The 14,553-nt window shown below is 38.1% G+C and overlaps 1 protein-coding gene across 1 annotated transcript in view; it reads left to right on the plus strand.

The window, feature by feature from the left end:
* The window catches only part of LOC127235735 (ribose-5-phosphate isomerase), an 877,486-nt gene that overhangs the window by 379,697 nt on the left and 483,236 nt on the right, over positions 1-14,553 (plus strand). The gene's annotated exons all lie outside the window — the stretch shown is intronic.

The following is a 14,553-nucleotide window of genomic DNA, read 5'->3' on the forward strand; positions in this document are numbered from 1 at the left end:
AAAATAAGTAAATAAATTAACATTTATTTTGTGGTATCATATTTTACATTTTGGACAGTGTTCTGTTTGCTAAAAAAGGAAAAATGAAGTATTTTCTGAAACTAATGTGAAAATTCTGCACAAATATTTATTGGGACTTTTTGGTCAGTAGGATTTGCTTTGATTTTGTTTTTTGTTGGTCAGCTGATGAAAGTTAAGTGCTAAAGGACTCTCTTTTATTATATGGGAACCTTGGTCCCACAGTAGATCATAGATCCTGAAATATTCTCTTTACTGTCTATTTTATTGTTGGGGAAATAATTCACACATGTACATAAATAGTTTAGGAGTGGCATATAAACAGTGTATATTAACTACTCTGCTGTAACACACTAAGCAAACCGTATCAGTTTTGTTTTCCCAGTAGTGTAAAGAAAACTCCACGTGCTTCTTTTTAACCTGGTCTCCACATATTAGCAGTGTAATTTACATTATGTGGATAACCTGTTGCTGGTTATAATTCTCATTATTCAGGAAAACACATGCCTTACATCTAAATCTTATTTGGTCTGTGCCTTATATGTGTGTTATGTTTTGGGGGATCTGTTGCTCACTCATTTTATGAAGCATTAATTGCAAACCTGTATATTTCTTTCTTAATTGGCTATCATTTTTGAACAGAAATCCACATTTCAACATCAAACAACAGAAATATTTAATGGAGAAGAGAACAACTATTTAAATTAATAGCACATGGGAGAAATGATGTAAACAGATTGGAAGAAAGGGAGTGGAAATATTTTAAATAAATGACAGGGGCAGTTTTATTAGAAAATGGCTTAGAGAAGGAGAATGACCAGCCCAATGCTGAAGTCATGATCATAAGGGTCTGTGGCTCTCTGTACAATAACTGCACTATAAGAATAGTGCAAAGAATAAGCACTGTCCAACAAGAGTATATGAGAAAAACCACGGCAGAATAAGCACTGTCCAACGAGAGTATATGAGAAAAACCACGGCAGTGAAATGAGACATCAGGAAGAGACTAAGGTATTTAAACAAATCAAATGACCTTGTACGGATAGGAAGGACCTTGTGTCTACTAACACATGTCACTACATTAGATCAACTTGAAAGCAAATGCATCTTCTATAGCTGTAAGAATGTACTAGTGAGACCTATGTCAGTGACTACATCTTTCCCAGTAGTCTTTGGTCGGGTGAATCTTCAAAGCCTCACAGGCACTAAGGGAAGATGCTGCAAAGTTCTCACACTGTAATTCTCCATAGAAAAAACATAGTCCATATTGTTCTCTCATTCACCAGTGTCATGTCTGCATGTAATACCATGCCCACCCGTAAACACAGGAATATGGATCCTCCACAGATTGAGAAGAATGAAGAAACTCAACACAGCTTTGTACATTCTGTTGTCCTGTTCAAAACCCGTTTTTTATAGGAAAGCGATAACACACAAGACTGTCAAATGCCACATCACAGTTGGGAAATAAGACCCCAGATTTCAAAACTGAGACTACTGGGAAACTTGCAGGATTTTTTATGTTGATTACCTTTACTGATTGCAACAGTATACATACTGCAAGCTAAGCATAGCCTACAGTAGCTGGCATATGTCCTAGGCATATCTCCAGAAAAAAACTCTGTTATTACAGAAACAATAAATAAAATTTCCAGAGTCAACAACTGTGCCAGTCTCACAAACATCAATATATATATATGTATGTATGTATGTATGTATGTATGTATGTATGTATATATATATATATATATGTTTAAGATGCATTTGAAAGGAAGTAAAATTATATATGCAAATGAATATATTAACTTTCTGCTTGCATTTCATTAAAAAAGATAATATACGTAATGTTTTTAAAACATCTTCAAAATAATGCTTTCAAATCTACTTGGAATGATAAAAGAAAATATAGACATCTCAGTATTTCAAAAGCTGAATGAAAATTTAACGAACAGGTGTACATCATTAAAGGTAGCATGTCAAGTAATGCTCAAAACATTAACAAAAAATTTTAAATAGTTAATATTTCCAAAAGTGAGCAAAATTGGAATAAAGTTCTTCTAATGCAAAGGTAACAACACAGTGTTTAGATGTTGAAGGACCAGAAATTGGTGTCACTGTAAGTCTACTCAAACCACTCATCAGTGAGATGATTTTAGCCAGAGCTCTAAGTTCAAGCAACTGATCTAGAAAACTTGGCCCTGCCTCTCACAGTGATGCAGAGGGAACTGTTCATTCCCAGTCGAGCAGCATATTGCAGCTGGGCCTCTCCAAGCAAGGAGGTTTTTGCTAGGGTCTGTATCATCGTGGGAGGAGCATGTGTACCTTGCATGCAGTAATAAACTCCCAAATCCTCAGCCTCTACTCTGCTGATTTTGAGAGTGAAATCTGTCCCTGACCCACTGCCACTGAACCTGTCAGGGACACCAGTGTCCCTATTAGATACCAAATAGATTAGGAGCTGTGGAGACTGGCCAGGCTTCTGTAGGAACCAATACAAATAGGTTTTTCCATTACTATGTAAGAGGCTCTGACTTGACCGGCAAGAGATGGAGGCTGATTGTCCAATGGCCACTGACAAAGAGAGTGGAGTCTGGGTCATCACAACATCGCCACTGCTTCCTGAAATTATAGTAGAGTAATAAAAAGTAATGTACAATGTTCCTGGGAAATCCTTTATATATTTCAATCAAGCAAGATCCTGGAATTTTTTGTGGTATTTAAAATATACCAAATGCTTTTTGTCCATTCACATCTAAGTCAAAATCTTCATCTTAGTAAAACTTCTGTCTCTTCAATTTCTCATTGTCACTTGACTGAACCTCACATGCCCATCCTGGAGAACAGGACAAGTTTCATCACACTTGCACAGCAAACATAGGCATGCAGAGCTCACCCTCTATCCCCATTCTCTGCCTTCATCTCCCTTGATCCTTACCCAGAATCCAGAACATTAGCAGAAACAGGGACTGAACAGGACACATCATTTTGAGGAGATTAATTAAGAAGAGTTATCAGTGAAGGCAAGAACACAGTTGATCTTTTATCTCAGGCCAACAAGGCAAAGACTTCCCTAGGGAGCAATATGCAAATACCCTGGTTTGTACAGAAGTGTACATATACTAGCCACTTATCAGGGCTTCATAAATTTGAAAAATGACTCAAAATTTTCTTCTGAACCAGGAGTGAAAGTAATAAAACAAAATGTGCTGACAGATGGAAGAGTAGCAGGATGCTGAAAAGGTGTCAGGGTAGTTCAAATCAGTAGAGAATATGAATTGACAAGGTCATGTCTCATTTGAAATCTACTTCAATTTTATCTAAAAACACAAATAAATTCCAGTGAACTTGAGGAATATAGTTAAAACGCATCACTAATTATTCTCAGGGATGAAATGAGCTCTCAGGACTCTGTGTTCACATTCTCTAACGCACTTCAGGATTACATGATGGAAACAAATAATTCAATTCTCTTTTCAAATTATTCATCATGTCATAAAATAGCCTTTTTATTATAAATGAAGGTGACTCAGTTAAGTGATCAATATATTTCAAATGAAATCCATACAATAAGCCATACAATACATAATCATCACTATGTCTTTACTGCTGAATCTTCTAGTAAAGATAACATTTATATTTCCATATAGACATTTTCATTTTATACCTTAGGAAGTTATCAATAAACATGAAGAATGATTTTGTATCACATTATAAATGGACATCTATCTCCATTTATTTTGAAGAGATACACAGGCAGGTTTTTGTCAGCCTCCATGTAGAAATAAATGAAGTCTGTTATAGTTCATTCACTATAGATTTTGTTGTGCAGCAATGTCTATGTTTTGTAATGTACACCCTTCTCCCAGTCATGAGTATAACTTTTAACTTATACTCACAAGAGATACATAATCTTTTCATTGCTATTTTAATATTTTATTTTGTTTCCTTGTACAAGGGAGATACTATACCTCAAAGTGAAAATGTAAGTGCACTTCTTATATTTTGTAAACAACTTTCTTTGTAATTTTCTAGTTCTTTATTATTTCCTGTTGGTCATTAACTGCTAAATATGAACATTATTTTAGTGCTTTTCTTAATTTTTTGACAAAATGTAACCAGTATTTTTTCATTTATTTATTCAGTGTGCCTTTTACATCATGTATCTCTATCACATTCATTTCCTCATCTCTTTGCATCCACCTTCCACTCCTGCACACACACACACACACACACACACACACAAACACACACACACAAACACACACACACAAACACACACACACAAACACACACACACAAACACACACACACACACACACAAATAAAACACACTTTAAGAGGAAAAAGAACAAAACACCAAAAAAATAAATAGCAAAATGAGGGAAAATTAAAAATCTCATCACAGAAGCTACAGTGTAAGTCATACCATGAACATTTTGATCCATATGACTTTACTTCCAAGTGTTGCCAAATGAGCAATGTATCTGAATCATGACTTCTGGTTTCCAATACCCTATCTTTGTTGAGCCTTTGTTAGGGCTCCTGGATATCCTGTTGTTGGCCTGTGTTGTGGAGATCTTACAGCTTTGTGTCTGTAGATCATGTACTCCAGCAGGTCATAGATAGTGAGGATAATGGGATAGGCCAAGTACACCCTTGAGTCTAGCCCTGGGTTGAGTCTAGCTGTTGGGTTGGTCTGCCAGGTGTGAAATGGGGGCAACCCTCCCATGCTCACCCACACCTGCATTAACAGGGTTGGCTCTATTGTGCTGCCATGGTGAGGTGTAGGGCCCCCTCTCCAGAGTGTTGCAAATGGTGTTGTCAGGTGTGGTTCTCTCTTTCTTATACTCCAGTGTCACCTCTAACGCCTTCCCCAGACATTGATGAGGAGAGGGATGGTTCTGCACCACCCATGCTGTCACAGTACAGATGGATGATGGGAACAGCTATTGTATGCTTACAGATGTAGGTCTGGCTCACCCACACCCGTGCCAACCTGGCCTGTTGTTCCAAGTGTAGATGTATGGTAAACATATGGAAAAATAGGCAAGCACATGTATACATGAAAAAAGCACATATTTCAACGGAACATATGGATTGCTTGAGAAATAAGGACTCTAAAGCTATCCTGATACTTTATTTTAAATGTGTGTTTGAAATGAGAGTTTATCTGGTTGTGGAAAAGGGACAAGGAAATTATTTTCTTGGTTATTTAATGGAGACAAGAATTTACCTGCATAAGATTAAGTATCTGAACTGAGAACTCTAATTTTCAATACTTCTGCACTATAAAATTGTATTAAGAATCAACAAAATATTGAGGTTAAGGTGAACTTTAAATACATATTTTGAGAGATGTAGGAACCATCAAATACCAAGTAAGTTCCTTAAACTCACTTTTGTAATTCAGTCAAATTTTATTTTAGATACTTGTTCCATTTCAGCCTATAGGAATGAACAGTTGAGGTTAAATATGACTCAACAGATGAAATTGCCACTCCACATAATTTTGTAGTGGAAATTCACAGGAAGAGATGCTTATTATCTGCAGTGAAGAAGTAGCACAGGAATCTGTAAGGAAGGAGACATGTTATTGAAAAGTCAATGATAGGGGAAAAGGATGGACAGAGAGGGATGGTGGGAAAGAGGGAGGAAAACTATGAATAAAAGTAAATGGGGAGCTTCACTTAAATAAATGACTTCCTGAAAGAGAATAAACACCCTGGCTTTTTAGACATAATCATAAAAATCTGTGGCTCTCTACTCAATAACTGTATAAGAAGATTTATGTCTTTGAAAGTGGGAGAGAGACCTGTCAGGAGAAGAAAGGGTCATCATGAGTGTGAAGAGACTAAGTGTTCTAGATGGTATGTGTACATATGTGTAATTATCTATAGAAAGAGAAGGAGGAACAGAGAGACAAAGAGACATTTGGCTGATAGACCAAGTGATTAATCAATAGATAGGTGATTGATATATAGATTAGATAGTGGAGAGAGCCATACATACATCTATGCATACATACATACATACATGATGGACAGATGAAAGAGAGAGAATTTTATTTTTTCAAGGTAGAAGAGGGACTATCTACAAAGGCTCCTGGAGATATTCAGGTGCCTTCTGCGCTTCCCCTTATACAACAAGAACCAGTGGAAAGAATAAATACTGTTCATATAGAGTATTTGAGAAAAAACTACTAGGGTGAAATGATACATCAAGAATATACTAAAGTACATAAACAAATCATGTGATCCTAAAAGAATACAAAGTAACCCTGTCTACTCATCTGTGTCACTGTATGAAAATAACTTACAAACAAATGCATTTTCTGAGCTGTAAGGATGTACTGCCTAAGTCAGTCCCTTCGTTTGCCCGAGAAGTCTTAGTTGCTGGTAAAATCCTCCTCACACATTGTAGAAAGATTCTGCAAAGTTCTAATTCTTTATTTCTTCTTAGAAGTAAGCTAGTACATATTGTCCAGATAATTACAAAATACACATGCTGAATCAAATTCACCATACAGAAACATACTATTTTCCAGGCACCTTTCCAAGAGAAAACATTATGAAAACCATTGGTATCATTTGTAGAGCCAACCATTCTGCCAAATTCACAAATATCAATATGAATATTTAAGAAGCATTTAATGAGATTGATGACTACCCTATATGCCATCCTAGAGCCTTCATTCAGTAGCTAACTAAAACAGAAGAAGACACCTATAACAAAACACTGAGCCAAACTCCTGGAGTCTAGTTGCAGACAGGGAGAAGTGATGAGCGAAGGGGTCAAGAACAAGCTGGAGAAGCCCACAGAAACAGATGACCTGGACAAAGGGGAGCTCATGGACCCAAGACTGATAGCTTGGAAACCATCATAGCACCTTTGCAGATCCCCTGAAAGTAAGTCTTAGTTAGGAGGCCTGGGCAATCTATGGGATCTCTGACGATGGAACCAGGATGTATCCCTAGTGCACCGTTGGACTTCGGGAACCCATTCCACATAAGGGCCAAGGCCCTGCCTCAAATGACTTGACAGAATTTGATGATCCCACATGGAAGGCCTCACGCTCTGTGAGGAATGGATTAGGGATGGGATGGGGGAGGTTTGTGGGAGGAATGGAAGGGTGCGAGGAGAGGGTACTGGGATTGATATGTAAAATAAAAAAATTTTTGTTTAAAATCGAAACATTTAAAAGGCAGTCAAATTAAATCTATAAATAAATATGCCCACTTAATAATAAAAAAATACATATACTTTAATAAATCTACATTGAACTTAGAGAATAAAATTGGGTTCAGGGTGGTGGTGGCTACCGACATCCGCAGGGCTGTGGGACCACCCTGAGGGGCTGAGAGGCTTCCAGTGAGAAGTGGTGGAGGATGAGCCTGCAGAGATTTAAATAACATGACGACAACTAAAACTGCTGCAGGTCCTATGGGAAAATGCTCTTAAAAGTGATTTAGTAGAATCTGAAAGGAAGGTGAAGGAATGGGGCCAGAGCAGTCTTCAATAAGTGGAGTTAGAGAATGGCAGCAGGGAAAGGTCTGTGACATGCAGCCAATCCTGCTGAGGGAGGAACAGGGCGGGCGCAAGCATGGTGGGCTGTGACTGGGGGGCAGCTGCCACTGAGTGCATGGTGAAGTGCAGCCTGGGCGTCAATGATGCCTGACTCAAAAAGTGCTGCCCCGCTGGACTATCATCCTGACTCTGTGCAACCATAGGATATTATAGATGAGTCCTGGTGATATTCCCGTATTTATGGTGCTTCAGAAACTTTGAACAAGATCAGTGACCTATTGCAAAAAGCTTTTGCATGTAAAGCTGTTTGGGAAAACTAATATACTCTGGGACACACAGCTCATTGCAAACCTACGTTAAAAATGAAGGTGTGACAGAGATGGCAACAAGTTTTTTGTGGAGAGGCAGAATTATAGATGTACTGAGGGTGACAGGTATAGGAGAATGGCTATAGTGGACAAGGAATGTGTCATACCAACTGGAGCTAGTTCTTGGGCCACTGGGAAGAATGGGACCCCCATGATCCATCTTTGCAGCTTTGAAACCTAAATAGCTGGTACCACAATGATCAGCCTGAGGGTTTGTCCAGGAATCTGGAGCCACTGCTGATTTTATTGCTGTTGCTGCTTCCTATGTGAAAAATCTTAAGATCATGCGTGTGCTACTGGCAGGCTGGCTGGGATAAGGAAAGGGTGGTGTGCAGCAGTCTAAAGCTCCCTAGGGTACTGCCCCTGGACACAACATCCAACTGCACAGCACCTCTGACTCTGAGCAATAAAAAGATATCCTAGATGAAAAATGGTACATTTTTCTAGCACAGTGGAAAGTGCTCTGTTCCTCTCTAGAAAATCAACATGTTGGCAGCTGGGCTCCCTAAAGCAAGGAGGTTTTTGTTAGGGCCTGCATTACTGTGGGAGGAACTTGTATAGCTTGCATGCAGTAATAAACACCCACATCCTCACTCTCCACTCTGCTGATTTTGAGTGTGAAATCTGTCCCTGACCCACTGCCACTGAACCTGTCAGGGACCCTAGAGTCCCGATTGGATGCCAAATAGATTAGGCGCTGTGGAGATTGGCCAGGCTTCTGTAGGAACCAATACAAATAATTGTATCCATTACTATGTAAGAGGCTCTGACTTGACCGGCAAGAGATGGAGGCTGATTGTCCAATGGAAACAGACAAAGAGAGTGGAGTCTGGGTCATCACAACATCACCACTGGTTCCTGAAATTACAATAGAATAGTTTCAAAGACATATGCAAAGTTCCTGACCTATCTTTATGAAATATTTATGTTATTCATTTCAGGTGAGATCCTACTTTTGTGTGTGTGTGTGATTAAAAAAAATGCTTTTTGCACAAAACAAAAGTGTTGAAGTCCCTCAAAGTCATAATCTATACAACTTTTCCCCATCTACAGCAGAATATCTTAGCACAGCTCTGTCTCATGTGGAATTTCTCATTGTCATATAACTAAACCTGACATGCCCATCCTGTAGAATGGAACCTGCCTCATCACACACTGATAGTACACATAAGCAGCCAGACCTCCCAATCCACTTCCATCCTCCCTCTTTTCTGTCTTGCTCCTTACCCAGAATCCAGGACATTAGAAGAATCAGGAACTGGATAGGACACATCATTTTGAGGAGTTGAACTAAAGAGAGTGGTCAGTGAAGCCAAGAGGATGACAGTTGATATTTAATCCCAGGCCAGAGAGGCAAGGACCTCCCTAAATAGAAATATGCAAATACTCTGGTCTGTATAGCAGTGTATATAGAAGGGACAGTTATGTGGGCTTCTTACATTTAAAAATAATATGAAAAAGGATTTCTATAACAGAAGTAAAAATATTAAAATGAAACGTAATAGCTGATGGGAGACACAGGAAGGTGAAAAATTTACAATGTAGTTCAAATCAACTGTAATCATAGATCAACAAATTAGTCTTGTTGACTAGCTTGAAATTTACTTCAGTTTTATCTGTGTGCACACAAACACAAGTTGCAGAACACAAGGGAATGTGATTAAGGCACACAGTTAATTATCGTCAGGGATGGGATTCCCTCCCAAAACTTTGTCCTAAGAGTCTCTGGTGAGCTGTAAGATTCTAAGGTGGAAGCAAATCATTCAACTCACTCTTCTAATTACTGTTTGTACTCTTATTTAATATTAGAAAATAGGCTTGGAATTATGCAAATGGGAAATTATTTAAGCATTCAATGTATTTCACAAAGAAATGCATGCTAAGGGCATTAAAATAATGACAAAACACATTTCCATAACACTGAAGTGTTCTTGCTGATCAAAAATTTACATATAAGACAAACTGAACTTCCTGTTGTCACTTGATACTGTGTATTTTTCTCAAATCTTATTTGAATGTAATCCTGCAGTAAGTGTCCTTGTGACTTAAATTCATATTCACAGTGTAACTATTTCTTTAAAAGCTTCACTCATATTATGTGAATAAATAAATTAAATAGCCCTATCACTAGATCTTGTAGTGTTGACAACACTTAATTCTTCTTTGTGGAAATTTTTTTATCATTCAAAAGTTATTAACAAGCTTACTATGAATGTTTTTGTATTAGATTATACATGAACATATGTCTCCACTTTTTTGAGCAGATACCTAGGAGTGTATTCGGCAGCCTTTGTGTCAGATATAAAAAAGAAGCCTACCATAGTTTATTGACTATAGTTTGCTTTCTGTAGCAATGCTCACACTCCTCACAGTCATTGTGAAAACCATTTTCTTATTCTCACAAGAGATACCCGATTACTGCATTCTTATTTTAATATTTCGTTATGGTTCTTGGTACAAGAGAGAGTATGACCATAGGTACAAATGTAGATGCATTGTGTATACTTTGTTCACAGCTCTACTTGTAATTTTTCACTGTTTCTTTCAATTATTTTCTCTAGATCTTTGGTCAGCTACTTAATATGGAATATGGCAAACAAATAACAGTCCTTTGAACAAATGGCAGAACAAGTATATATTCAAATAAAAATCATTACATATGGGCACAAGTAATTTAGTTCTCATATAAACCAAGTGAAAATTGTCAGAGAGCTGAATGTAACAATGAAACTAGGGCAATTTTATTGCAGTGTAGGAAATTCTAGTGAGCCTCAGGTTTGGAGATGACAACAAAGTCATGATCTATGAAAGAAAGTGTGCAAGACAGACTTTAATAATGTGATAAATGGTGATCTGTGTACTGGCTATATTTGTGTGTCAACTTGAAATAAGCTGCAGTCATCAAAAAAGAAGGATCCTCGTGAGATCCAGCTGTAAGTCATTATTTTTTCAATTAGTGACCAATGGGGAAGGGCCTAGCGATAACTGGTCTGATGGTCATGGATTCTATAAGAATACAGGTGAAGCAAGCCAATAAGCAGCCTCCTCTGTGGCCTCTACATCAGCTCCCACCTTCAAATCGTTTCCAGTTTAATTCAGTTCCTGTCCTGACTTCCTTCGGTGATGATCAGTATTGTGAACATCTAAGCCAAACAAACCCTTTTCTCCTCAACTAGATTTTTAATCGTGGTGTTTAATCACAGCAACAGAAACCATAACTAAGGCAGTCTATGAAAAACATTGCCCAAAACTAGGTTGTTTTCAAAATAACTTTCTTAAAGAAATCTGCCTTAAATATTCAAAAAAGCTCTTTATTCAACAATAAAGACAGACAATTTTATTCATTTTACATACAATATTTATTTTTATATTATAATATAGTTACATAATTTTATAGTATGGAGCAATAGTCTCAGCATGTACCTCAAAGAAACAGATACACATGATAGTTCACTATGAGAAAATGTATGATACATTATATGGCATTGGGGCATAAAACTAAAGCAGGTTATAAAGTATGAGAAAGTCCCAAATATAATTCAGTGACAAAACAAGATGACGAAATGTATGGGTTTCTTTTCAAGGGTTGATGGAAATAAACATCTTTGAACTCCTTGCTAAGACATTCTCTCCCATGATTGATTACATTAAAAAGCAAGTTCTTTCTCTGTCTTCCTGCAATTTTGTATTCCCTGAACACAGTTGTTTTCAAATTGCTGGTTGCACCCTCATTTGAGGCTGAATGACCCTTTCACAGGTGCCCCCTAAAACCATTGAAAATGTCAAGTATTTATAGATTCATGACTAACAAAATTACATTTATGAAATAGCAGCGAATGAAATTTTATGGTTGTGGGTCACCAAAACATGAGAAATTGTATTGAAGTGTGACGGCATAAGGGAGGTTGAGAATTACTGAAAATAATTTAAAATTTATGTCTACACAAAAGTTGATACAGAGTGTGTGTTACAGCTTTATTTGCAACTGTCAAAGCAAAAAGTTAAAGTTCATCCCTTTCTGTAGGTGAATGGATAAACAAACCAAAATAATTGGAGACAGATAAGTTCAGCTGTAAGTTTCATGGATCATTTTCCTGAATTTTCAACAGAATCTTTGCGTGTAGTTTTTTTTTTTTTTCAGTTAGACTCACAGCAACCCTGCTTGTTTTCTGCTTCCCACTCCTAAGTGAAGCATTTTTCATCCTTTCCTTTTCCAGTCTGTGTCTGCCTATTTTTATTCTTTTAATATATATTATATATTTTTTCTTATTTTACACATCAATCCCATTTGCCTCTTCCTCCCAAGCCCACACAATTAAGAACACCTGATCTTTGACAAAACAGCTAAAATTATACCATGGAATGAGGAAAGTGTCTTTAACAAATGGTGCTGGCACAACTGTATTGTGTAGAAGAGTGATGATAGACCCTTGTCTATTGCCATGCACAAACCTCAAGCCAAATGGATCAAAAATCTCAGCATAAATCCAGCCACACTGAACCACTTAGAAGAGAATGTTGAAAGTATCCTTGAAAGAATTGGTACAGCTGACCACTTCCTAAACATAACTCCAGTAGCACAGACACTGAGATCGACAATTAATAAATGAGACCTCCTGACACTGAGAAGCTTCTGTAAGGAAAAGAACACAGTTGACAAGACCAAATGGCAGCCCACAGACTGGGAAAAGACCTTTACCAACCCCACACCTCAAAATATACAAAGAACTCAAGAAACTAGTCAACTAAACACCAAATAACCCTATTGAAAACTGGGGTGCAGAACTGAAGAGAGAATTCTCAATAGAGGAAATCAAAAAGGCTGAAAGACACATAAGAAAGTGCTCAACATCCTTAGCTATCAGAGAAATGCAAATCAAAACAACTCTGAGATACCATCTTACTCCTGCCAGAATCGCTAACATCAGAAACACTTATAATGGAAAACTGAAAGTTTGGATTCTGGAATTTATGAATATGGCATTCCACATTCAGGTTTGTCTTACACATGTCACACACAATTTAGAAACTGGTAGAAAGAGGTGATGGGGATTTCCATTCAGTAATATGTGATCAGAATGCTTTCCACAGGTGCAACCCATAGACTGAAGTATTCATAGGTCAACATCTGGAACTGGGGTGTTGCTAGGACCACATGGGACCTCACAGAATATGGTGACAGGTTCCCAGGACAGCCTGCAGGAGGCCTTGCCACACTGTCTACTATGGCTCCCTATCCGGACCTCCCTGTCTTCGGTAGCATCCTCTCATTCACAACGCTGTGGCTTCTGCACTCTCTCATGCTCCCCTCCACACCAACAATCAGCACAGAAGTCAATCCAATGGTGCCTGTTCTGCTATAAAACCAAGGCTGTAGCATGTCTCTAGGAAGTGTCCTGCAAAGCCTGTGACTTGGAGGGTGGCCCTGATGCCCCTGATTAACTAGTGAAGCTTCAGTGACAAGAGCATTTCCTCCAGGGTTAGAGTGTTCTTAAAGTCAAAGCAGAGGGGTCATTGACACTGGCTTCTGCTGCAGACCTACACTTTTGAGATCTGCAGATCTGCAGAGACATTATTCTATTTATTTATTCTATTTATTTATTTATTTATTTATTTATTTTTGGTGTTCTGAGCCAGGTTTCCCTGTATGACACCTGCTATCCTGGAACTATCTCTATAGACCAGGCTGAACAATTGCATCCCAATTATTATAATAATTATTGTAATTACTGTTGTTGTTTTCAGTAGATTTTTCTCTTTAATTAAATTATTTATTTATTTTTGGTTTTCATTCATGGTGTTCCACGGTGCCCTGGTACTTGGTCTGTAAACCTGGCTGGCGTTGAACTCACAGAGATCTGCTGCCTCTGCCTCCTGAGTTCTGGGATCAAAGGCATGGGGCACCACCACCTGGCACATCAGGAATTTTAATGTCACTTACCCTTTCTGCAATGATGACTCAGCTCTCTTCCTGCAGTGCACAGGTTCATACTCTCCTTCCTCCTCCACACAATATGAAGATCTTGCAGAGATGATTATATAATGCAGACTGAAATGATTCTCTTACTTAACAGATAGAAGTGTGCCCCAGAATATTAAAAACTAAAGAGAGAATTTAGAACACCAACGAAGATATTTGATCTGTGGCTTCTTGCTGAGGTTAGGGGAACTCAGGGTACATTTTACCTGGTTGTCACAGGCCCCTCAGACAACCATTAGAGAAATGCAGGAACCATATCACAAACAAGATGATAAATTTTTCTCCTGCCAGAAGCCTGGATGATATGTCATTGCATTGGGAATTTTATTCCTGAAATTCAGCACAAATTCTTGAGAAATGAATAAGAATAAAAAGTGTTGTCTCCATGGTTAGTTGAATACTGAGAAAGTGGCTGGGGAGAATGCCTCTATGAGCACTACGGTGAGCCAGCACAGCTTCCCCAGTGGGCAGGTTAGAACACATCTGCATTATTCCCTGTTCTCTACTCGAACAGGACCGGGTTCATATTTCTAAAGCAATGCAGCCTTCATCCAGCCTTCTGATCAGAGACACACGTATTTTCTTGTTTGAGATCTGGTTCCTGTATTTCTACCCTGTGAGTCTGAAGTCCAAGTGAGAACCAGCAACAATTACCTTTAGTTC

The sequence above is a fragment of the Phodopus roborovskii genome, unplaced genomic scaffold (genome assembly GCF_943737965.1).
Source record: "Phodopus roborovskii unplaced genomic scaffold, PHOROB, whole genome shotgun sequence".
In the NCBI taxonomy this organism is placed as follows: Eukaryota; Metazoa; Chordata; class Mammalia; order Rodentia; family Cricetidae; genus Phodopus; species Phodopus roborovskii.